This window comes from Silurus meridionalis, chromosome 28, assembly GCF_014805685.1.
Source record: "Silurus meridionalis isolate SWU-2019-XX chromosome 28, ASM1480568v1, whole genome shotgun sequence".
NCBI classification, from domain to species: Eukaryota; Metazoa; Chordata; class Actinopteri; order Siluriformes; family Siluridae; genus Silurus; species Silurus meridionalis.
In genome coordinates, this window is record NC_060911.1 from 10,988,458 (window position 1) to 11,016,211 (window position 27,754).

The 27,754-nt window shown below is 38.7% G+C and overlaps 1 protein-coding gene across 1 annotated transcript in view; it reads left to right on the forward strand.

Moving 5' to 3' along the window:
• The first annotated feature begins 4,171 nt into the window (after positions 1-4,171).
• adgrl3.1 (adhesion G protein-coupled receptor L3.1) overlaps positions 4,172-27,754 on the forward strand; it is a 205,987-nt gene continuing 182,404 nt past the window's right edge. The window contains 1 exon segment of the mRNA XM_046842822.1: positions 4,172-4,694. The gene's annotated coding sequence lies outside the window, so the exon portion shown is untranslated.

Below are 27,754 nucleotides of genomic sequence, written 5' to 3' on the forward strand. Positions count from 1 at the left end.
GCCTTGCTCAAGGGCCCAGCTGTAGCAGCTTGCCAGTGCCAAGATTTGAACTTGCGTCCTTCAGATAAAAAAATCCAACGTCTTAATAACTTCCATTTCCTCCACTTGACCAAAAAAACCCTAGATCCTATATTTACTCATCTCTGAGGGTGTAGTGTATTTCTTGTGTGAATAATCATTAATCATACGTATGGTATAAGGTGTGGTTAAAAAAAAACAGTTCAATTTATTTTAAGGTCAGTCATTATTATTTCCATTTCATATCACATTTCTCCTATAAGTTATTTGTATTCAAGAACATGACTATAGACATTTTCATTTCTGCCTCAGTTCTGGCTTACAGTAATAACCCTGCTAGCATCCTCTATTGATCTGTTTTTAATGATGACCTGAGGTAACCCTGAAAGGCTCTATGTTCTAGATTTGTGTTGGTAATGTACTTGTATCTACACTCATAAATAATGGCTCCATCTACAGCATGGGTCCCTTTGGCAGAACCTTTTAAAGTTCTATTGGAATGTTTTTTTTTGGCCAATCCAAAGAACCTGTAAGCAGTGTAAAAAAAAATGCTGGTTAATTAAGCAGGGCAGGATCCACACAGAGAAGGGCAGGAGAGCACACATGAAAACAGTGAGGGATACTAATTTTAAGAAGACAACTCCCAGTGTTACAGATCTAAGCCTCACGAAGAGCACTTAATCATTTAAACCATTTTTCATGCCAGTGTTCACAGCCTAAGGCTAATCGATTTTGAAAGCCTCACAGCTCCCATGTAAATGAAAATGGAAATGAAATTATATAACGTGACTCAGAAATACGGTAATCTACATACGCCGGTTCCACATAAAAAACAAATTAATTTCATTTGTTTAAAATTTTTCAAATGAGACAATACACTTTCCCCCTAAAAACATCAGGGTTTTTTTGTGCTGTCCGGGCAAAATTTACAAATAAATAATGTGTGAGCGTAGGAGTCATGGAGCATGTCTGATGTGTTTGAGCCTGTAGGACATTAGCGTTCTTCTTCTTCTGGTCTATTAGTCAAATACACAATGCACCCGCTGTGATCGTTTCCCAGTGTCTCTTACACTAATATTAGGTTCTAAAAATGATTTATGTTCATTTAATGCATGCGGTAGATTTTAAGTCTGTGTATTATTCATACAGCTAGAGGTGAAAACATCATAGGCTGCATTATGTTCGCCAGCCATTTCAGCATTTGGAATAACTCTGTGCTTGAAGGACTTTTTTTAATTTGATCTTTTTATTAAAAAAATATTTCCTGGCATATTCACATTCAGCAATGTAAATTATTTTTGCGTGTTTTGTCAGGGTTTTTTTTTTTTTTTTTTAAAGGGGTTGAAAAAGTACCTCCCTTGGGCTTCTCCAGGACACAGAACCAGATTGGCTTCTGCTTTCAGAAACTAGTTCACTAATGCAGTCACAAAATATTCTCCAACAATTTCACCTTATGTTTAGGTCAATGAATGCTAGTTAAACTGCATTTGTTCCCCATGCATTTTTGCTATTTTTATGCCAAAAAATGGTGCTCTTAAGCCTGATTTATGATTTAAGAGCAAATTGCAGTGACTAGTCAACAACAGCTACATAAGAGTCTTTGAGGGAGAGACCAAACTGTGTAGTGTAAAACAGAAGCATTAGTCAGCTCATGACCGTAGATGTCGGAGAGGCAGGACATTAATAATGACACGGCTAAAACCAAAACTAAATTAAAGTCCAGAGGCTATCACACTTGACTTTCACTATAGGCTGCTACTGTCTAGTGAATTTTCAGAGCAGCCTTGCAGTAGACATTTGAGAGTGGACAATATGAATTCATTCTAGCACACAGTTGAGCAGCTCAAGTGGTTTTTCACTACCATGGGTTGCCAAGTCATAGAAAAAAAATCCATCCCAAGACCTGAAACGCAAAGGAAAAAAATATATTATTTTCTTTTTTCTTTTTGGCCTCATCTGAATTTGCAGGTGGATGGACACGATCCATATTTCCCTCTCCCAATCTTTAAAAGATGTTTGCTGTGATTAGTGTATGCACTTATACAATGTTTTTGTGCAAAATGATTTACAATTGTGTAGATTCTTGATGTGGAGAATTTTGGTGTAAAAGAAAATCCCAATATGGCATAATAATTGTGAATCTGGCAACCTTGTAATTGTCTGTTGATTCTTCTCTAAAATGTGCATAGATTGAGTTTGGAGATGTACACTATGCCTAGGGACATTCTTCATTATCTACGCTCATTTGCCAGTTCATCAGATACTGTTGTATATCATTATACACAAATGTGTCAGACTCTCTTTACCTCATCTATTTATGAAAAAAGACCACGACCAGCAGTCACAATGACATGTTCCTGAGATGCTTGTTTGTGGCTCAGTAGCATTGTTGTGATTTGTGTAATATTGTCAGATTGTTGTCAATTTTCCTGGCATATTTAATAGATCCTGTACGGCTCCTGTAAGTCATTCACATACAAAATCTGGGCTCAGTGTCTGTCAAATTTTATACATGTCTAGCCAAAGAGCTGCTATTGGATGGACATTTCTGGTTGTTGGACTAGCCTTAAAACTCCAACAAAGCTTATACTTATGCCTCAGAGATTTTGACCAGTGCAACACACACTACCATGTCAGCATGCTAAATAACATGTCCTTATATTGCCTCATCTTGTCATGATAGGGGAAAAATTACAGTCTGTAGCAATGACATGTTTAGTTTAAGTGAATGCCTCTTCCTAATCGAGATCATGGTAGAGACATGAATCCACCCTGAATGGAATGCAAATCCATGCCCACACATGCACACTTAGGACAAGAGAAAAATGTTCCTCAATATAAAATTTCAAAACAGTTGAATATCTCATCATTTACAGTGCATCATATCATCAGAAATTTAAAAAAGATTCTGGAGAAATCTCTGTGCACAAGGAACAAGGGCAAAAATCAATATCGGATGCTTGTGATCCTCGGGCCCTCAAGCAGCACTACAATTAAAACAGTCATGATTCTGTAATGAAAAGAACTGCATGGGCTCATTACCTCCTCCAGAAACCAGTGTCTGTAAACACAGTTTGCCATGTCATCCACAAATCTAGGTTAAATCTCTATCACGCCACGAACAAGGCATGCGCGAATATTCATCCTCTGTGGGCCAGAGCTCATTTAAAATTGAGTGATGCAAAAGTGGAAAACTGTTTTGTGTCATTTGAATTTCTTTTTTAAAACAATGGACACCACGTCCTCCAGACTAAAGAGGAGAGGGACAATCTGACTTGCGATCAGTGCTCGTTTCAGAAAGACGCATCTCAATCAATGCGGAAGAGTATTTACAGGTTTTAGAGCAACAAATGCTTCTATCCAGAAAAAGTCTATTTCGGGTGAAGGTCTTGCATATTTGAGCAGGACAATGCTAACTGTATACTGCATTTATTACAATATCATGACTTCCTATCAGAAAAGTCCAGGGGCTGAACTGACCTGTCTGTAGTTCAGACCTTTCATCATTTTACAACATTTGATATCATCATTAAATTAAGATTAAAAATACTATTCCTTAAATATACAATTCCTTAAAATGGTGTATATTCTCAGTGTAAACATTTAAATTTTTTTTCTTTTGAATAGAATGTGTATTTGTGAGATTTGCAAATCATTGCATTGTTTTCATTTACATTTTGAACATTTTGGAATTTGGGTTGTATCCATCACACCACCATGACACCCACTTACTGTTTATAGCTGATGTAGCTGATGAAATGTCACATATTGATTCTGGAGCAAATGTTCTCACAACAACACCATGACACCCTTTTCTATAGTGCTTGTGTAGCTGATGAACGCGGTCACAATGCGTAGGAAAAGATTGCGTTACGTAATTTAATTTCCCCTATGTGCCATTTCTCCTTATCGTACACAGAAAGTGTTTGGAGCAAGGAAACAAATCTTAAACTGCACCCTTTAAGGCTCCCAGATGTTCAGAAATGGCCGTGGGTCCAGATGTGTTACATAACGCAGGTGAACGCAAGGTCGAGGGAGGGAGGGGGGGGTGCAGTGTGCATGCGCAACCGTTAGAGGGAGCCATGTATCCGAACAAGCCGGTCATTCTGAAATGCACACACACACACACACACACACACTCCTATCCCAAACCCCCCTTTTTCCTTCCTTGTCTCCCTCTATTCTCTCCCTCTCGCGCTCTCTATTCTGTGAGTCGAGTCGGCTCGAGCATCACCGCGCTTCTCCACGCACACACACACACACACACACGGTCTCTGTCTGTGCTGTCAGCTCGCGAAGCGTTGCGGGAGATGATGATGATGATGGTGAGGATGATGTTTTCAGCGCGAGCGAAATAGCGACTTGCTGGATACGCGGTGCGCGTCTCCTCCGGCGCGCGCGACTCTCTCTCTCTCTCTCTCTCTTTACCGCACCGATCTCCTGAGAGCTGAGGGTCACAGCTGTCCGTGCACACACACCAAAAAAACACCAACAACAACAACAACAACGAAAAAACCATCAAGCTGAAGAAGAATTTCTAATCGCAAACGGAGGGAGAGTCTTTCGGCTGCAGGATTTAAAAGAAAGAAAGAAAGAAAGAAAGAAAGAGAAGAAACACGGCTGCAGGGTTCGACTGCGCGCGCGGCTTGACACGCAAAACCCCTCCATAAGATGTGGTAAGACTTTGGTTTCATGATGATGGATCAGTCAAATCTCACACATCTGCAACTCATCTCATGAGCGATCAGGATGATGCATGTGCTGCAACGGGGATTGTATTAGCGGTTGGAGAAGTGTGTGTGCGCGCGCGCGCGCGTGTGTGTGTGTTTGTGGGGAGAGGGGAGAGAGAGAGAGAGAGAGAGAGAGAGAGAGAGGCATTTGACACGGGCTGCTTCTCTTGTGCGTGGTGTCGTGCGTGGTGTTTTAATGGGCGTCGTTCTGCGCGCCGCGCGCGCGCGTGTTCTGTTGGTGCGCGCGTGTGGTTTTTTTTTTTTTGCGTGTTTTCTATTCCTGCGCGTGCAGCTCTTGACATAACGATGAAACGATTTGCTTCATTTGTTTATCAGAGGGAAGAAGGGAAGCGCTGGTGGCCTGGCGTTCATTTACCGCTGATGGCCACCGCAGCTTCAGTGTTTCACACACACACACACAGTTCTCTCTCTCTCTCTCTCTCTCTCTCTCTCTGTGTGTGTGTGTGTGTGTGTGTGTTCGCGTGACCGCGTTTTTAAATCTAACAAAAGCACCACGACTTCCGCATACGGACGCTATAGAGCGATCCACGTGACATTATTTTCCCCTGTATTCGTTCTTTTTCTCCCTAACACACACACACACACACACACACACCCCATATGACCTTGATTTAACAGGCCAATAATGACATACTGGACACTTGTTTCATTGTCTCCTATAAAGATGTTTTATTGCATTATGGTGGTTAGTGTGTTCTCTTTCCTCACACACATGATATTCCATGACCACATCAGCTTCAACGCTTCTTTTACCTCAGTGACCCATATAGAGGAGGAGAGGAGGAGATACAGCCCCTGCTTTCTGGTGCCTCTTCTCACAGAAAGAGCGACACGATGTGTATTAGAATGGACAGATTCAGGGTTCGGGTGGACTGAGAAGCAACGCCTGTACCTCCACATTGTGCTGTAATATGACTGTTTATTGTTCCTGATTTATCATTTAAAATGGAGCTGTGTGCTATAGTCTGGGACAAATACAATTACAACAATCTGATTGTTGTTAGATGATGCTCGCAGTGTTCAGGGAAGACTACAGTGTTGGGGTGACCATCAGGCCTACAGTGTTTTGTTATTTATACCTGAAGTATACATTATAGTACTGTAGCAAATCACCCAGTGCTTAAACATGATTGGATGGAACACCAGCATTCATTGGTAGTGTAACATTTTCCACACAGAGCATGAGTTTAGAGTGTGTGTTGTATTGTATAATGTAACAATATCTACAGTGATGAGCTAATAATTCTCAGTTTACGCTCGCAGTGCATAATGTGTCAAATAAACACCTGCGCTGTTCCCTTGTTGAATTAAGACCTCCTTTAACTTTAAAACCACTGGCAGGTGAAGTGAATAACATTGAGTATCTCGTTACAGTGTCACCTGTCAAGGTGGTCTGATATACTGAGTGTGAAGTGAATTGTCAGTTCTCAAAGTTAATGTGTTGGAAGCAGGAGTATTGGGCGAGTGTAAGGATCCGAGTGACTTTGACAAGAGCCAAACTGTGACGGACGAATGGGTCAGAGCATCTCCAAAATTGCAGGTTTGTGCAGTGTTTCCTGGGTGTAGTGGTTAGTACTAACCAAAAGTAAGACAAAGAAGGACAACAGTGGGTCCAAAGGTCTAAGGACAACCAGCGGGTTCAACACCAAGTGTTTACTAGTCTAGTCAAGTAAAGTCAAGTTTATTTTTTTCACAATGGACATTATCTCAAAGCAGCTTTACAGAATTTATGTGGTTTTATCCCTGATGAGCAGCCATTCCGTGGCAAGGAAAAACTCCCTTAGATGTTAGAAGAAGAAACCTTGAGAGGAACCAGTCTCGAAAGGGAACCATCCTCATTTGAGTGATATCAAGAGTGTGATTATAGTCTTTAAGCAATACAGAACACTGGAGAGTGAGAACTAACATGAGCACTGGAGCACAAGATTATGAGTAATGTCCTTTCTACAGTCTTATACAGTCACTTGACATTATGGAACCAGGAACTACTAAGCAACTCATAAAATAGCTCAACCTTTGGGATCATCACAGATCCAACACCAGCTTCTCCCTTCCAGAGCCTTTAAACACTCAAAGAGGTCCAATGTCCAAACTCCACATGAGGTGGATTCCAAATGGCGCTGGTACGACTCGAGATGGTTCGGGATGTTTGCGACTTCTTTAAAGGTCCACAATCTTCATGAAGTGGGACAACGACTGGAGCTGGTGCAACCTCAGGATGCCTCGGGATGGGTAGAGAGAGAAGCAGTGGAGAGGAATTAGCATAGTTGCTGTTCATGATATTAACAAGCACAAGTAGATAATGTGCATGTAGAATAGACTTTTTTTGCCACATATACACTACAGCACAGTGAAGTTTTGTTCTTCGCATATCCCAACTTGCGCCAAAGCTGGGGTCAGAGCGGAGGGCCAGCCATGATACGGCACCCCTAGAGCAAAGAGGGTTAAGGGCCTTGCTCAAGGGCCCAAGAGTGGCAGCTTAGCGACGCCGGGGCTTAAACCCCCGACCTTCCGATCAGTAACCCGGCACCTTAACCACTGGGGCTACCACTCCCTAGTGATACATGTGATCAGATGTACTGGAGCACAAGGTTATGATATGTGATATGTGATATGTGTAGGGCACTACCGACCACTTGTTGTCCGAAGGAGGATTACCGTTGGACCGGTGAGAGGGCCATAGGTGTGAAAGCTGATTGTGTGTGGTAAATAAAAGGCTAGCCTGTATGCTCCAATCCCATAGAAAAGCAAAACGGCTATGATTAAAAGTGGTCAGTTCTGGCTTTCACGTCCCAATTGTTGATGCTTCTCGCCATGGGCTATGTAGCCCAATACACAGCAAACTGTGATGCATAGCTACAGATCAGTCAGGGCACCTATGGTGACCCCTACCCATGACCAAAAGCATCAACAATTGGCATGTGAACTCCACGTGTACCATGTTACAATTAAAAATGGTGGTCTGGTCTGAAGAATCACAATTTCTTTAATCATTTGAGATCTACAACAAAGAGTTCAGGTCTTGATCCACTTGAGAATTTGTGGCAAGTGCTATTCATGTGCTGAGCAAACAAGTTAGATCCATGGAGACTTACAGGATTTGCTAATCTCTTGGCGTCAAATCCCACAGAACACTGTCAGAGGTCTTGTAATGTCCATGCCTTGATGGATCAGAGATCCTTGGTGGCACAAGACGGATATTTATCATGGATTTAATGTTCTGGCTGATCAGTGTTGTGTCAACATGTACTGGAATTCTTGTAGCTGTTGTACCTACAGCTTCAATATACATCTGAACAAAACACACAAAAGTTTAACGCGCATTGTATATATTATATTTGTTTTCTTCTGTGCAGTACTGTGTAACCTGTTTTTACTTATCATCATATTTGGCCTATATTGTGTATTATATAACTCCATAATGTAAGAAGTAACCTACAGTATGTTTATACTGGTGAAAGTATGAAGCCAACTAATAATAATACTGCTAATAATTAGTAATCGCTAAAGAATATCAGTGTCACAAGGTGTGTATGGAGTAGAAACAATAAATGACGAACCGTTTTTGTTTAGTTAGTCAACTAAATGGCCTGAGACTTTTTACTCTAATTTCTGTTTCACATTTAGTTGGTATTTTTTTGGGAATTTCTGGATTGACCGTGCATCTAAAGAAAGCAGACAAGAGGTCAGTCTGAGCCATTTGCTTTGACCTCAAGCAGAATTGTGAAACATTTATCATATTTCTATTCACAGTGATGTCTCTTTTCTCTCTCTCTCTCTCTCTCTCTCTCTCTCTCTCTCTCTCTATATATATATATATATATATATATATATATATATATATATATATATATATATGATTTTTCCATACAGCACAGACAATACAACAGTATTGGCACTATTGTGACCTTTGAGTTAAATTTACTGTACATTACTTTAAAATAATATTAAAATGTATAGTTAGTCAATAACAATATCACTTATGCCTTAAGGACAAAGGATATGATGGTGCAATGGCATATACAATAAAAAAACAAACTAACAAAAAAAAAACCTATATATAAAAACATTTTAAATAGATGAGGATGAGGATGAGGATGAGGATGGGTTCCCTCTTGAGTCTGGTTCCTCTCAAGGTTTCTTCCTTATGCCATCTCAGGGAGTTTTTCCTTCACCCCAGTCGCCACCTGCTCGCTCATCAGGGACAAACTTACATTTATTAAGAACATATTCACTTTTAATCACCACATTATCTGTGTAAAGCTGCTTTGAGACAATGTTTATTGTTAAAAGCGCAATACAAATAAAAATGAATTGAATTGAATTTAATTTTGGGACACCTGACCTTTCCAGTCATGTGTTAGCACAGAGTTAGAGGCATACAATTAGAGTATCTCAGAAAAGTGAGGACACCCCTCACATTTCAGCAACCATTTTAGTATATCTTTTGAAGGGACAATAATATAGGAAAGAAACTTGGATATTTTTTAGTCAATGTGCAGCTTGAATAACTCTACAAATAACTCAACATACAGCAACTATTGTCAAAATAGCTGTCAACAAAAGTGAGTACACCCTAAGTGATAACAGCTGAACGGAATGTAACCATACAAATGCACACGTCCTATTCATCATGTTCAGGTTTTTGTCTGCTTGACAAAACCATACAAATCGTATGTGTATGCAAAGTGTATCTTGTATTAGAGCAGTTAAAATGGGGTGCTTTCAGTACAAGTCTCTCATACTGACCACTGGGTTTTCAACATGGCACCTCATAGTAAAGACTCTCTGAGGATTTGAGAATTAAAATTGTTGCTCTCCACAAAGATGCTGAGGTTATAAGATCAGTACCATCCTGAAACTGAGTTACAGTACAGTGGGGTACCAGGGTCATACAGAGGTTTTCCAAGACGGGTTCCACTCGGAACAGACCTCACCAGGGGGGACCAAAGAAGTTAAGTCCTCTTGATTGTGTCAGGTGCAGGATCTGCTTCAAAAACTGACACATGACTGCTGCAGCATTGCTTTAGAGGTTGCTGAAGCGGAAGGTCCACTTGTTAGTGCTCAGGTCGTACGCCACACACTGCAACAAGTCGGTTTGCATGGCCATCATCCCAGAAGTAGCTTCTTCTGAAACTGACTCACAAGAAAGACTGCAAACAGTTTGCTGAAGACTCTGTCCAAGAACATGAATTACTGGAACCATGTCCTATGGTCTGATGAGACCAAGATAAACTTGTTTGGCTCAGATGGTGTCCAGCATGTGTCACGCCCTGGTGAGGAGAACCAAATAAATTGTGTCTTGTCTACAGTCAAGCATGGTGGTGGCAGCATCATGCATCACCTAAAATATAACACACAAATACACAAACAAATCCATGCATATGAGGCTACAACAAAATCTGTGAATTTGGGACCTACTGTTCTTTGCTAAAGTTTATTCTAATTTATTTATTTTTTGTAGATTATGGGAGGTTGATTTTTATATGACTAGACAGCATCATCTCAAGTACATAAGAACCTTTGTTGTAAATGTTTCTTATTTCGAATCTTGCAGGCTGTGGCTGTTGATCTTGTGGCCCAGTTGTTATAACACGTGTGAGTGTGTTTGAGATCGAACACATGTTGAAATTTATCCCTTTTGGCCAGCCGGAGTTTAAACACATCTAGGCATGTTTTTTTTCCCAGCCACGACTGAACGGTTTATTTTCTCAGAGCCAAGCCTGTGAATCCCAAGCCCTTAATTGGTACCGCTTCCAACCTTTCCTGACCTTTTGATGGATGGATTGGTATTTCCTGGTTCTGTTTGTGAGGGCTCTGTTCACTGTTCCAAACAATCTAGTTTTTGTTTTTCTGCTTGACTGTCAGCCATTTTGAGAAACAATGCAAAAACCAGGCTATAACGCACAGGCTAACCAAGGCATCTTGACAATTTTGTTCAGAGCATTCATATGGTGTGGCGTCAGTGGCCGAGGCACTGTTTGTATGTGTGTCTGTGGATGCACTACCCACAATGCACTGCGAGCATTAATCAGGTTCAATACTGAGAAATGACTGCATGTTAAACCTAACAAATGCAATTCTAATTGCAAATGAGATGCATAACACTCGCCGATAAAGGCATCAACGTTTTGCTGAGGGATTTAATAACAAGGGCATTTTTAGAATATGTGCCAAAAAAGAACAAAAAAACCAGACAGATTGTGAGGAAAACAGTGACAGGTTAGCAAACAGTTTTTTTATTTTTTATTTTAATGCTTAATTTAGATTCTTAGATTTGTAATTTTTTTGTGTATCAAGGCTCAGTTTCATGTAGCACCGAATTGCACCTTCCGTGAGAAATAGGCCTAATGCTTGCACTATATGTATATATGAGCTCCTAGTAAATGGAGTTGCCATGTAGCAGGGCTACTAAGTGCATGCTCTACTTGTTTAGCGAATTCTCTGAGTAGTGAAAAAGCGTTTCACATGAATATTGAAACCACATCTTTTACCTTGGCCTCACTCAGTCCATCTCTCTTCAGCACTTAGAGGTATTGAGTCGGTACATGTTAGAAGAGAAGCAGCAGGAAATCAGTCTGTGTGTGTGTGTGTGTGTGTGTGTGTGTGTGTGTGTGTGTGTGTGTGTGTGTGTGTGTGTTTATTGCCAGACAATAGACCTCTGAGTGTGATCTGTTCACAATGGTGTTGCAATTTGCCACCTAAAAGGTCTTTGATTATTTTGGTCCTAACAGTAGTGGAGTACAATGATGGTCCATGTGAATGCATATGCTTTTTTTTTTTCGTGTGTGTGTGTGTGTTTGTCTGTGCGAGAGAAAGAGAAAAAATGCCTTCTGTTGTATGGGATCAAAAAGGACATTTTGAACAAAGGAAAAGAAGGATTTTTAGCACATTGCTGGAAAAATGATATTAACGTTAAGAGACGTTTATTATTTGGTCTGTACATGATTATAAATAGAAGTGTGTATGTGTGTGGGTGTGTGTGTGTGTGTGTGTGTGTGTGTAGTCAGCAAGTGCTTCTTGCTCTGAAAAGTCACTAAATGCAAGATCAACGTTTATACGATTAAGCAGCAGGTAATATGAGCTCTTAATATTGCTGCGCTAATTTGCCAGAAAAAACCTGGATCATTATCAAATAAACGCAGATTCCATCTGGATAAAAGCAGGTACTTCATGATTATTATTTATTTTTTTTAACACACACACCTTAATTCTTATTGGCTTGTCTTTTAAGTGATACTACTATCCTACTGTGTGTGATGTATTTATACAGTTTTAGTGAAATTGTCACTTGGATGTTTTTTCATTAAGTTAATAATGTTTAAAGATTACATATATGTGCAGAGGTGTAAAGAGTACCTGAATATCATATTTAAGTAAAAGAATAGATACCTTACTGCAAAACAGTAACAGTGATGCACAAGCACAGGAAAATAAAACACAGCGGAGTCACGGATGAAGGTGAAACATCAGCACGGTTAGTAAAAACTGTAGAATCCTCATGATGTGAAAATGGTACAGTTTAATGAAGTACGATTGTTTAAACTGTTTGTAACTTCAGGAAAGTCGCACTTGATCTGTTTTGGTGTGATTCGCAAACATCAGGTTGCGCAATCGGCTCGCTCGCGACATAGTGATGGATTCAATTAAAATGGTGCGAACAAACACCAAATCTAAAAGCAGCAAATAATAGCAGCAGTAAACGATTATATTTCTTGTCACTGTTGTGGTTTTCAGCAAATGATTATAAATTTGTGAACCAATGCATATTTTTTAAATGTTTTTTTATGAAGTCTGTTAGCTTACGGTGTTTCTCCATTATATTTTCTTTTTATAGCATTTACTATAACAGTAATTTATCTGTTTTTAACTGTGATTTACTGCGGCTTTACTGCGTTCAAATGTTTGTTTTTAATGTTTGTATATTTAATTTATGCATATATCATTTAATTATTATACAAAATTAATTATATAGTCTAGATGCTTTTCGCTTTACAAATTAACACAATTTCTGTGTATTTAATTAAACAAAAATTGTCAAAATAATTTATTATATTTTATATTGATTTTTGTAAGCTCTCAACTTGCTATTACAGTCGAACCCACTTATCTCGACCTCGGTTAACTCGCCAACCCTATTAAGTCGAGTTTGCCACTTAACGTCGGTTATGTCAGGAATCCCTCTGCCACGCCCTCTTTGGCGGCGGCATTCCCCGAAGCACCCTGCTTCTTCTCCTGTGTGGGCGAGCTCATCGCAGTCATGCTGATCACACACACCTAACTCTCATCCACTCACTCATCCCATCTCCTATTTAACCCCCTCACCTCCACACACTCGCGGTCCGTTATTGTTTGTGCATGATCGTATGTGTTGGTTCATGGCGGTCTGTGTAATCGCGTATACGTATCCCGCTACGTACCCTTCTTCTCGGACTCCGCATTCTCTCAACGGCACTCCGGATTACCCCGATCCTGCTGTTTTCCATGTTCACGCTGTCTGCACCACGTTTATCCGTTGCTGCCCAGCGCTGCGCTTTCTATAGCGCAGATCCGTGGATTCTCTACACGAACTGTCTCTGCTTTCACAGAACTTCGTGGACCGCGCTCCCGGAGCGCACCACTGGATATTACTGCTTCGCTACAAGTATTGGTGGATTATCTCCTGAGTATTCTCAATAAACTTTGTTTGCGTTTACTTCGGCTTATGCCTCCTTATCCGCATTACAGGTTTTCTCGATCCGCATGACCAATCAAACGTGCGGATGGTCCGCTGTGGCGACCCCTAATGGGAGAAGCCGAAAGAAAGTTTAATAAGCAGAACATCTAATTAAAAAAGAATATATAGTTTTTAATCCGATTATTCGAAAAATAAGGAAAATAATATTCGATGAACGATTATCAAAATAGTCAATAGTTGCAGGACTACTTATATCTTTTAGTTTATTTCTTTCGGCTTTTCCCGTTAGGGGTCGCCACAGCGGATCATCCGTATTCATGAGCCCCATGTTTTTACGCTGGATGCCCATCCTAACGCAACCCTTCCCATTTATCCAGGCTTGGGACCGGCACTAAGAGTGGCTGGGGTTGGTTCCCTGACCGGGGATTGAACCGGGGCCGCAGCGGTGAGAGCGCCGCATCCTAACCACTAGACCCCCAGGGAACCTCATCTTTTATAGAGTCAAAAAATACTTAAGTACAGTAATGAAGTACATTTACTCAAATACTTTATAACACTGCAAATAGTTGATATTCCAAATTTAATCCACTATTTAGATCTTTTGTCAGAAACAGACAGCAAAGATCATTGTTTTTGTTCGCTGAATTGAATTAAAACAAAATGTAAACATCTGTGTGTACGTGGCCATGATGGACTCTAACGGAGGAAATAAAGCTGCTCGGTGATTGATTGATCACACTGAGGTTTGATTGCTCGACAGATCAATGGCTCCTTCCTGGCTCGGACAACTGCAGCGGAGTCAGGGGCACTGTACTTTTTTCCCCTTGTCTTCTTTTATAGGGTAAAGAATGGAACAGGAAAGCTTGTCCTCAGCTGACATCTTTATTTTAAGCTATTCTTGTTTATGAATTTTTTTTGAAAGGCAGAAAAATGGACTGGTACCTTCACATTTTTTTTTTTATTGCAGATAAAAAAAACAAAAAAATGTTCTTTGATTAATTGCAGAGGTAATATGGATTAGCTATCAACAATTAATTGTATATAATCTGTGGTTATTGTACAGTTTAGGGTCCAAATTTATGAGATTACAACATGAGGACATTTCTTGGTTAAAATTTAAATATTTCTTATATTTCAGCTGCTCTTTTTAGCTTTTTTTTCAGTGTCTTCAAGGCATCACATATTTATACTATCTAATCGTTATTTCATAATAAGTACCACCTGATTCAGCAATGTGGTTAGTATGGATTTTTATCTATCATTCAAGGGCAAGCCGGAAAATAACAAGAATCAACAATGTGCAGAGAAGTTGTCTATGTTTATTTTCACCTAAAATGTCCTGAAAAGATTTGTCCTATAGTTTACTAATTTACAGTTTGACATCGTGCAAAAACCGTGTAATTCCGGATTATTTCGGATTTCATATCCATTTGTGATTAGGTTTCAAGTTTTTTATAGTCTAGTTTGGTTATAATTCCAATAATTGACTAAAAAAGGTGTTGCTAGGCAATGCTTCAGCCGTTTCTTACACACAGACTCGCACATTATCTTATGTCGTCCTGATCAGTATTTCTGATCAACATGTTCTAGTTTCCTCTCTATCTGATAGCTATTAATCTGTTAGCTGTAATGTGATTTTCTAAGATGTATACTGTACACTATAATCCACAAATTATACACACTCTGTGGACTGACATGCAGGATATAGAGCAGTGTGGGTACAATGAAAGCCTTTATCTTTAGGGATTTTCACTCCAATCTGATGGATGATAGCATCCCTCCCACCCAGAGAGCGTGGCGAGTTATTCGTCTCATACATCAGCGTCATTGCGATTCAAATGCTTTACTGCTATACCACAAGAAAGTATCTTTATCAGTTTAAGCACCTGAATGGTTTTAACCTTTCAATATTGTTTCTTTGTACTCGTTATCATTTACAGATTTTTAACCAGTTTACACAGAGATGTAGACAAACTGCCTAATAACTCGTGTCTAAAAATAACAAAAATAAATAAGGCATCTAGTATAATAATTAGAGTAAAGCTATGTTCACACATACAGTAATTAGCAGCAACAGAGCCACTGGAGACCATCAATTCTCAGCAAGAGCTGGCAATCAACAAGCGTTATTGACTAGGTGTGGGTGTGTCCAGCACCTCAACAAGTTGTGAAAAAGGTTTATGCAAATATGGATTGACTTGGTACATGGGAGTCAAGACAGCAGAGTGCACTTCTGCTAGTTGCATCACCCGCTCATAAAAGAAGGAACACCTACTGGCGACTACAGAGATAAAATGGCTGCATGTGTGAATGTGGCATTAGAGATCCATCATGGTTCAGAAGATTTCAAGTGTGTCCAACTGATGCTGGGAGGCAGTAAGTTGGAAATGCAAGATTTTGAAAAATAGCGTCCATCAAGGACTATGATGACAGTAGAAAATAGAATCTTTCCTTTTTTTATTTAAAAATATATATATAGTATGGAAACATCTAGACTTATGTATTTAAGAGACATATCTCTCAAATACATAAAAAAATAGGTAATTTAATGATATGAAAATTTGAAATGACCAAACAGATATATAAATGTACAAATTGTGCACTTTAGTTTCATTAACAAATCAACCATTCGCATGAATAACAACTTGACACATGTTTGGCATCAGGACAGCTCATTTCCTCTAACGTTTAGCTGAAATACTTTGCCTCTTGTAAACATTTCCAAAAGTGTTCTTCACTAGTTGGAGATTTCTTTCTGAGCTTGTGATTCAGTTCATCCCAGAGCAGTTTAATCGGATTTAGGTGCATTGACTGGGCAGGTCATTACATGATATATAACACTCCAGTGGACTGCTGGACTGTTTACAGAGCTTGGATGTATTCTTCAGCTCATTGTCTTGTTGAATGATGAAGTTGGTCCTAATTAACTGCAGACCAGATGGAATTGCATGGTGTTGAAGTATGGAATAGTAGCCATGTTGGTCAGTATTCCTTCTACCTGGAATAAGTCTTCAATCTTTCCTGCTGCAAAAAACTACCACCATTAGCTTTTTTTTTTTTACCAAAAGCTATTAAGCTCTTAACACCTTCTCTTATGTTCTTTGTCTTAAATAAGTTCTTCTGTTTGTGCCAGAAATGCCAAAATTGGACTCATCTGTTCACAGAATCTTCTTACAGTCATTCTATGTCCAATTCTCTTGTCTTTTTGCCTTTTACTTAGTTTGCTGGATATGAAGAGACCTGTGTTTCAACAGGCACTTTAAATTAATAGTAGGATGTGGTGTTTGTGGAGCTAAACCCTGCACCTTTTGTACTTGTGTTGCAATATTGTGTCCGCAAGTAGGAATATCTTAATCTTATTGGTCTTGAAACAAATGACCTCATGCTTGTAGATAGAATGGAATTCATAAAGTGTATTTGAAATTTGGCAACATTTTTTCATTTTATTTTTTGTTGATTTATTGGACCGTTTGAAAGCTCTGCATTATGCTGTCAATCACGATGTTTTCATAAACACTCTGCTCTGTAGGTGTGTACTTGTAAAGCCTTGTTGGTTTGAATGAAACACATACCGAGTAATCTGCTGCAGCCTGGTGTGTAAATGTTTCAAAATGTGAGTTCTATTAAATTATCATCAAAAGGAACGAGAGCAGATAATGCAAATGAGACTCCTACAGAGTTTTACTCATTCTGATGTGCTTTTTACATTACCATTACCTACTTGGATTAGTTCTTCTTCTTCTTTTCTTTTTTTTTTTTACATAATTAGGTATTATGATTTCAGGGGGTTAGGGATGTCTTCCTTTAGAATCTATGTTCAATTTTTATTTATTATCACTACTTTTTAATTAATTATCATCATTATCATTTTACACAGCAAGTTGATGGAACTGATTTGATTTTAGGCTACCTTCCAGTTTATACAGGTTTTAAGGGAATTTTCTGGTGGATAAAGTACATTGCTCCTTGTACTTCAGTAAAAGTCCAAATATTACCACAGTAAATATATAAAGGTAGTCCTTTTCCATTTCTACCGGACTAAAATTACTCACTTTTGAACGCATTTAAGTATAAAAAGTAAATCTAGTGATCTATGAAAACTATATGTGGATAATTGATAAATTTTCAGTGTTCCACTCTCCTGCACATCAGATTCTTTTTTTATAGTTACAGGCACACAGTAAGAGAAGCCTAACTACATACACACACTCTCACCAGAACCAAAGGTTTACACTTGCCGTAGCTTCATTTATTACAATTTATGCACTGATTTTAAAGTAGTCAAAATGTTATGCATTACAATGTAGGGAAGTAAAAGTTTGCCAAAATAAAACAAATTATCTGATGATACTCTGATATTTACAAAATATATTAACAAAGTATTAATATCATATCATAAACCACCTGCCCATTTTTGTTACCTTTGAGAACAAAGGAAGTTATGTAAGAAACCTATCTGGATCGGTTCATTGTATCTGTAAAACATAACGACAACACTCAATGTAACTCGCCTATCACTATTATCACTTTATTTGTATTGTCATTATTACTTGATTGGTTCAGTAAAGTGTTTTGATGAGTGCAAGGTCAGCTTTTGTTTTTTCTTTTTACTGAAGAACACAAAGAATTCACATGAATATTCCCTCATCATAAATTACACTGGTGCCTGAACAGTTTGTTTCTCCAAACATTCAGCCGAAATGTTACTATATGATTACATTTGACCAAACAAATATATAAATGTACAGACGTTATTTTCATTGAAAAATTCTCCTTTGGCACTGATAAAAGCTTTACATACTCTTGGCATCCAGACAGTGAGTTTTTTCAAAACATTCAACTGAAATACTTTCCCATGCCTCTTGTAAAAATTGCCAAAGTTCATCCTAGAACAGTTCAATGGGATTTAGGTGTGGTGACTGGGAAGGCCATTCCATGATAGAGCACACTTCAGATGACTGTTTGCTCTCTTAATAACGTCTCTTGTAGAGTGAAGTACAGCACAACATCATTCACCGAAAAATAATCACTAAAATAATTTACAGAATTAATTTAGATCAAAATATACCAGTACAGAATATCCCAGACATTATTAAATATTAAAATCCCTGCCACCAAAATGCTCCTGTGTTGGTCACGGATCATGGGAAGCAAAACTTAAATCTGTCACTTTTTTTATCAAGCTTTATTTTCACATTTTTATTTACAATATCATAATGGGCTGTACTTATTTAGAGAAAACTAATAGTTCTTAGTAAAATCAAATATTAAGCACCCCATATCACAAAATGGCATGATCCTCATTTCATAACACATCTGCAAAGATTTGACAGTCAGATTAGTAAATGAATCAGGCTCCTTTATTGAAGCATCGGATCTTCAGTTATTTGAGGGTCACCCCAATATACATAGAATATAATTTTCTAAAAAATGTGCAGTATTTGAACGTGAGGGGACTCATTTAGTGCATGAGCAGGGCATTTTGATTTGTCAGTGTATTCAAAATAAGCTGAAAATACTTTTGGAGCATTTGTCTACCCTTTACATGAGAGCATTTATATATACTTTAGTTTAATAATTGTATGAAAAATATGATATGATTTTATGGAAAATGGAAAACTCTTTGTCTTAGTGCACCATAAAAAAGTGACATTGAATTTGCCTGTGTTTGCGGAAAGCACATGTCAAATCAGATCGTGAAAGTAGACTCCGATTGTTGAAACTCCGAGTCCCTTTCAATTTGAGTGCTGATTTTGCCATGACTTATTGAGCACAAGAAAAACACTTAAGAAAGTAAATTCATTTAAAGTCTGTAGGCAGTCACGGATATATGTGTGTAGGTGTGTGTGTGTGTGGGCGTGTGGGCGTTGTTGAGGTGATGGAAAACAGGATTGTGTTCTGTAGTTAATGTAGAACTGTCACTAAGCAATAAGCAGTGGATCTGATGCTCCTTGGGGATTGTGTAGAGAGAGACGCAGTTTCGCTCTCTCTTTCTGCTCGTCGAAGACGTTCGCTCTTGCTTTTTTCATTCTCCCTCGCCATTTCTTTAGCATTTGGTACCATCTGTTATCTCTCTGAGCTTTTGTAAAGGAGTGCCTGTCAGTCTCGAACATTCTGCTCAGACACGTAGAAAAGAATAGCCTTTATTTGTCACATATACATTACAACCTACTCTTCCTTCGCATATACCAGTTCGCATAGAAGCTTTGGTCAGCCATGATACTGCGCCCCTGGAGAGGGTTAAGGGCCTTGCTCAAGGGCCCAAGGGTGGCAGCTTGGCGATACTGGGGCTTGAACCCCTGACCTTCTGACAAGTAACCCAACCTTAACCACTGAGCTACCACTCACCCTACCATGTACACAATGAATCAGGATGAGAAAACAGGAAGAAAAGATATAAGACATACATATATATATATATATATATATATATATATATATATATATATATATATATATATATATATATATATATATATATAAATAGAGTGAGAATAATGCCTAATTTTGAGTAAATAATCCAAAATAAATTATTTTGTATAATAATAATATAGTAAACATACACAGAGTAACCAGTATAGTAATAAATAATATAACTGAATGATAATATAATAAATTAATAAATATAAATTACTTAACATCACTAACTAAGGATAAACCAACTTGAAGTCACAGTGATCTTTTAACCAATTTTCTGAATTACAGCTGAGTGAAGATGAATGAAGTGCACCTCTAATCTACGAAATAAAGAAATATGTATCTAAAAAAAACCTAATAATTGAAAACTGGAGCTTATCGAGGCATCGCTTTATGTACTTTAACTGACTGTACAGCTTTTTTGAGACAATGTCCATTGTGAAAAGTGCTATAGAAATAAACTTGATTTGAATTGTATCATAAGAGGGCAGTAGAAATTCTGTTGTTATAGTATTGAAGAGGATTTCAGGAGTGCTAGGCTAAGCTAGTCATTAACTTCATTAATACACTCAATTATCTTGTTAACTTAAAAAAAATAGCAAAACATGTATATTAGTTTGATTATTGTCTTATGTACTAATATCATACATTTGGTTGTACCACAAATCAAATTGAGGGTTTTGTTCTTGTCCTGTCCTTCACTTTAAGTCATACCTCAGGAGTTTTTTAATTCTTGCCCAAGCTTAAACTTTTTCTGCCATTTTGCTACAAGGTCATAAATACTTATACAAAATATAAGTCAGCGGTCCCCAACCTTTTTTTGCGGCACAGACTGTATTAAAGTGTGGTGGATGAATACATCAAATAAAAATGATACGGCTGGCATAAAAACTGGTATTTTCTAAATATAATAATAAACGTGAATCCACTGTGTTGTTTTTTGTTTATTTTGCTAGCTCGGGGGTTTCAGTTTAGCGGTAATGTATTATGTGTTAGCGGCCGGAGAAGCTCCTTTAAGAAGGTAGAGGATGGAGGTAAGACATGTGACCGAGGCGTCATGACATGCATCAAGAGTGAGTCATAGACAGATGTGGTGGAGAGAATCCGGCAATTGTGCAAAATAAAACATAATTCAGAATCAGATAATAAATAAAATGGAAATAATGTAACTTATGTATTTTTTCTGTGCAGCTCGGTACCAATTGACCCACGGACCGGTGCCGGTCTGCACCCCAGGGGTTGGGGACCACTGATATAAGTGACAGCGAGAGCCATTTTATTAACAAAAATGCTGAATTTGTCATTAATGTAATAATTAGAATTATGACTATAACTATGCAGTATACTATTATGAAGTATTCTAGATACCTTTCAGAGTTTATTTTATGTGAACTTCATCGTATTAGTCCTTGAAAAATGTTTCATTTTATAATACTCTTGTGCTCTGGCATTATATTTGACAGCAGAGACACAAAGCACTACCTCTTTCACTCTCTGGGTTGCTGTGGAATGTGTGTTGTAATGAGCCTACAAAGCAGAGGTGTGAGTGTTTGTGTGTTTTTGTACCACTGTTTTTTTTTACATTTATTTATATCCCTGCGCTGTTCAGGATGTCACACCGGTACAGTGGGTAGCATTCTCATCTCACAATTAAGATGTTTTTACCTTGACCCTGACCAGGATACGCTGTTTACACAATTACAAACCCCTTAATAAACCGATTAGTCAGAAAGTCATCGATTCATTTATATTTATATTTCTATCTGGTCTATGTACCAGATTAAATTGTCGTTGCTACGGTAACAACCTGCTCACAACGAGTGGAAAAGAATGACACGTCAAGGTGTGCTGTTGTGGGAAAATAATCAATGCCGCTCTGAATTTTATTCCTTACCTTATCGTCATGGTGACCAATGGAGCAGCTTTCACATTAATGTGTGTGTGGTTTGAGAATAGAAAGTAAAACACACACATACACACACACACACACACACACACACACACACAGTATCTTAGAACATAATGTTTAGAACAGCAGAATTTTATGTAGTTTTTTTTCACATAATGAAAAACGTGTTCCATAATGAAAATCACCGCATTGTGACTCTTGTGATATGTTCTAAGAAGTGACAAAATTTATTAGTTATGTAAAACGTAAAACATTATAGCCCAATATTTAGCTTCAACTTTCATCTATACAGGAGATTTAACAAAATACTATTAAAAAAATGCCAACAAAATGTGTTGCCCTTAAGAAGTGTTCTAGAAGGAACAATGCAAATAATTTGAAGAAACTAACAGAAAAGTAATAAAAACACAAATTTGAAAAAATGCTTTTTAATAAAAAATAATTAAGAAAATTAATAAAGCAATTACATAAACCAGAAATGTGAGAGTAGCAATATAGGGCTGTTATCATTAAGAATACAGAATTCTGTAGAGGTTTGTACCTGCCCTTCAGTAGTACAGCAAAGCAATGAGGAAATACAGTATGCTGTATATTGTACAGTGGATTTTCTCTTTCAAAGTCTCAGAGGAAATTCAAAGAAAGGGCAATACTTCAGTATATATGATGTGATCGTATTATATATATATATATATATATATATATATATATATATATATATATATATATATATATATATATATAAATGTATAGTACAATACCAGAATTTGGACTATGTGCTAACTCGTATTTGTTCCCCTGTGAAACAGGAAGCCGTGGTTAAACAATAGTCAGGCAAAAATGTGTAATTTCAAATACATTTTTCATATGTGAATTTATAGGGGTGCCAATAATTATGACACAAATATATTTAAGACTCCTGGTTTTCAAGTGAAGTCTCAAATCTGAAGAGCGAAGTGAATGTTATAATTCCGAGATATCAATATGTGTAAGGCAGCCATGATCGATACGAGAGGAATGAATGAAGATGCTTGAAGCTCCTCCATACGCTCAGCTGGGACATTTTCTCATTCACGCTTTCAGGCTTTTCCTTTGCTTTCTCCATTAACTTCTCTCAGTCCCTCATTACTCTTTTCTCTCCTGTTAAAAAACAGCTTCCTTTTTTGCAATTTTGCCTGGTTATAGCCTGAAGTCCAAAGCTGGTCCCTCTCTCTCCCTCCCTCCCTCCCTCCCTTTCTCTCTCTCTCTCTCTCTCTCTCTTTCTCTCTCTCGTTTGCTTTTTTCTGAATCTCTCCATAGCTTGTGCATCCAGCCATGACCGTGATGCTCACTGCCCTGAGCCCTATAACACACCCAATTAGAGAGTGAGAGAGTGAGAGAAGAAGAAGAGAGAGAGGGAGAGAGAGAGAGAGAGAGAGAGAGATAGAGAGAGAGAGAGAGAGAGAGAGAGAGAGAGGGTGAATAAAAAAGATAGATCCCTGTTAATGTATCATGAGAGGTAAAGATGACGATCGGGTGCTATAGTTTTTTGTACATTTGTTTTTTTTTTTTTTTCTCCAGAAAGGAAGGAAGTGCAAATACAATGAACTGTTAATAGCTCATGGCACAACACATTTTTTGGGTACAGGGAAAGAATGCTCTTCTCTGTTTTTCTTTTTCTTTGTTTTAATCTGTTCTATTTAAATTTTGAAATACTTTATTGGTATGATTTTTTCCTGAAATGTAGAGCAAAATAATACCTGTTGTAATATTGATGTGCAATTAAACAAAGTCAAAAATAAAAATAAAAGGACAGTAAAATAAATGGGTAATATAGTAAATAATATTTATGTTAAGTGTGTAATTGCTCAGTGAGATGTGATTAGATGTGATCTCTTGCTTTCTCTCTCTTTTTGTCTCTCACTTTTTATTCACTGCACTCTCTTCCTTAGCTTACGTCCACTGCTTACAAATTAATCACACATATGTCCAGTCAGCACATACACTGTAGTGTATACTGTATATAGGTTTATTGCATTTGTTTTATTGTTTCTGGGGCCATAAATTGCAGAGCCTGTGGGTGTTAGAGGAGCCGAAATTGTGTGCTGTGGTCAGATCAGGATCATCAGGTCCACTGACAACAAATGCCCTTAAACTCTTTGTGAAACATGGCGCTGGATCAGTGATGCTATGGGGCTGTTTCACAGTCGTGGAAGGAGTCTTTCGGTAAGATTGATTTCATCTTGCATGATGCTACGTGAGGCAAAATGTTGAGCCCAAAACCTCTACTAGGAGGTTGTGACTTGGTTGTATATGAGTTTGTTAAGCTCATGATCCATATGTGTGTATGTGTATATACTGTAGTTCCATCTGCAAGGCGAGATTGCGGGTATTTGTTAAGCTCGTTGTTGTAACACATCATTCTTGCTGTGGGAGTGACACTGTTTAAAAATTAATTCATGCAGTTTCCTTACATTATTTTATACCTTATTATCGTGGTGAACAATGGTTTTCTGAACACTGATCACTGCAGCATATATAGTCTACACACACTATACCTTATTACATCATGTTTACAGCAGCAGTGTATGATTTTATGTATTTGTTTCACATTAAAATTCTTTCTCTGAAGTAAAAATCGATGCATTGTGGCAATTATGGATGTGTTTGTAGGACGGACAGACGTTCTGATCTATTTCGGATACTAAAACCCTATAATAGGGTTGAGTCAACGTCATCTTTCCACATCTCCAGAGGAGATGAAAGGAAGGCACATAAAGTGTGAGAGTCAAAGTAAATGATTCGTACTTGCCCTTCAGTAGTACAATAAAGCAATAAGGAAATACGCCCTCCTTTATTTGATACTGTATATTTGCTCTTTCAAAAGAGGCTCCTGGTTTTTAAAAGGTAATTAAAAGGGACTGGAAATACCCTGAAATAGAAGATTAAATTAGATAAATGGTTAATTAGGTGAATTCTTATGGATTACTTAACACACACACACACACACACACACACACACCTACACACACACACACGTATATATGCATATGTATATACACTATATTGTCAAAGGTATTCGCTCGTCTGCCTTTACATGCAAATGAACTTGAGTAACGTCCGATTCTTAATTCAAAGGGTTTAATATGATGTTGGCTCTTGGCAGCTAAAACAGCATCAACTCTTCTGGGAAGGCTTTCCACAAGGTTTAGGAGTGTGTTAATGGGAATTTTTGACCATTCTTCCAGAATTTGTGAGGTCAGACACTGATGTTAGACGAGAAGCCCTTGATCGCACTCTCTGCTCTAATTCATCCCAAAGGTGTTCTATCGGGTAAAGGTCAGGCCAGTCAAGTTCTTCCACACCAAACGCACTCGTCCATGACTTTATGGATCTTGCTTTGTGCACTGGTGCAGTCATGTTGGAACAGGAACGGGCCGTCCCCAATCTGTTCCCAAAAAATTTGGATCATAAAATTGTCCAAAATTTCATGTTATGCTGAAGCATTAGGAGTTCTTTTTTACTGGAACTAAGGGGCCGAGCGCAACTCCTGAAAAACAACCCCACACCACGATCCCCCCTCCACCAAACTTTACACTTTGCACAATGCAGTCAGCCAAGTACCGTTTTCTTGGCAACCGCCAAACCCAGTCCATTCGATTGCCAGACAGTGAAGCGTGATTCGCCACTCCAGAGAGCACATCTCCACTGCTCTAGATTCCAGTGGCGGCGTGTTTTACACCACTGCATCCGATGCTTTGCAGCTCTTGGTTATTTAAGGCACTGTTCCTTAACTAATCTGAAGGCCACATAAAGTTTGGAGGTCTGTAGCTATTGACTATGCACGGTACCGTGCTGGAATTCACTGAGCTAGTAGGGGCGACCCATTCTTTCACAAATGTTTGCAGAAGCAGTCTGCATGCCCGGGTGCTTAATTTTATACAACTGTAACCATAGAAGTGATTGGAACACTTGAATTCAATGATTTGGATGGGTGACTGAATACTTTAGGCAATATAGTGTTTGTTTTTTTTATGTGTTTATGTTTTTCATTTTGTGCATTATTTATATGTATGTATATGTATATGTATATGTATATATGTGTGTGTGTGTGTGTGTGTGTGTGTGTGTGTGTGTGTGTGTGTGTGTGTGTGTGTGTATATATATATATATATATATATATATATATATATATATATATATATATATATATATATATAATGCACAAAATTAAGAACATAAACAACCTTAAATTATTAAATAGGGAAATATTACTTGGGAAAGTGTCTAAGTATGTGCTTATTAATTTTCAATTGCTATTCAATTACATTCATTGTCATGAAAGATGCCAATAATGCCAATACTGTTTTTATGTCTCTAAAACAGCATTTACACCTTTACATATTCTCTGTGCCCTTGTCTATAAAGACAAAGTGCTCATTTAATCCTTAAACTGATCCAAACACTACGGGTGGTAAGATTCACCGTCGCATAGATGCATCGGTATGAGAGTTCAAAATTTGATGCATTAAATGTGCATCGTCATCAAGTTGGCATTGGTATAGCGATGCATCGTTTTGCATCTGTAAAAAAAAAAAAAAAAGTTATCTTTATTTATAAGTAGATGCGCTATACTTTTATTAACTGTTTTTCAAGTACGTTCTCTCAGCACCACTGTAGCTACATGAATATGACGCATCACCACACTACGAAGACCGAGGCATGTCCTGAGAGTTACATTGAATATAGATTAACATGGCAGAGGTATAGCTGCAGCTTCCCGGAGACAAACAGAAAAAAATCTTTGTTTTTATTTAATCGTTTTCTTTCTTTTGTATTTGTTAGAAGTCAGAAGGCCCTTGCTGTCTGTCTAAAAAAGAAATAAAAGAGAACTATCTGTACCATATTAAATTGAAATGAGACTAAACAGTGCGCCCTGTTTTATACTCTGGTGACTCTAATAAAGAGGAGAGAGACACCAAGCAGAGAGACGAGCAGAAGGGTCGTCGAACGGGGAGGGGCAGGTCCGCGAGGAAACTAGGGCGGGGCGCTAGAAAATGAAAGTGTGACGATCTGCGAGTGAAACGAAAGTAAATAAAAGAAAGCTCTGTGTCAGGAGTCCCGCCGAGGTCGCTGCTCCGCTCCAGAGTCCCGCCGAGGTCGCCGCTCCGCTCCAGAGTCCTGCCGAGGTCGCCTTAGACCTCTGCAGAGGGCGTTGCTCCGCCTCTGACCTCCGCAGAGGGCGTCGCTCCGCCTCAGACCTTCGCAGAGGGCAGCCATTTGGAAGCTCGCTCCACGCTTCGTTCAGCCTTTCCTGACCTCCAAGGCGTTCTACCCCGTAGCAGTTCGCCTCAAGCCCCGCTGTGTCCGCCGCTGGCACTTCACTTGCCTTATGCAACAGGATTATTGTATTTTCCAGCCTTTCCAGCATTTCCCTCCACCAGAACCCCTCCACCCGCCCAGGGCGGATTGCGAGGCCTTGCCTCTTTTGTCTGCCGCCTTTTACTCCCGCGGCATCGGTCAAAGCGATGCCGTCTGGAGACGGTCGGGGAGGGGGGGTACTGTCAGGATCTCCCGGGCACACTGTGAGCACTTCCTGTTTCGTGGCGCGCACTTCCGGTTCCGCGGTGAGCACTTCCGGGTCGGCGGCCATCTTGCCGTTTTTCCCGTGCCTCCCGGTATATAAAGACAATCAAGAGTTTAGCTCCTGGCCAGATTATCTTACCGGCTTCCTTGCCTCTGAGATTACTCTTGCCACCCTGCCTGCCCTGTTTTTAGATCCTGTTCCTGATCCCTGTTCTGCTCTGCCTATTTACCTGGTTTAGATTCTGTTTTTTTGTTTTGTGTTTTTGCTCTGCCCTGTTTTGCCTATTTTGCCGGTTTATGGATTTTTGCACTGTTTTGGTTTTTTGGTTTTGTCTTTCCTGTTTTGCCCTGTTTGCCTGTGCCTTGACCCTGGACTGTTTTTGGATTGTGTTTTTGCCTTTGCCCCATTGCTCAGCCTGA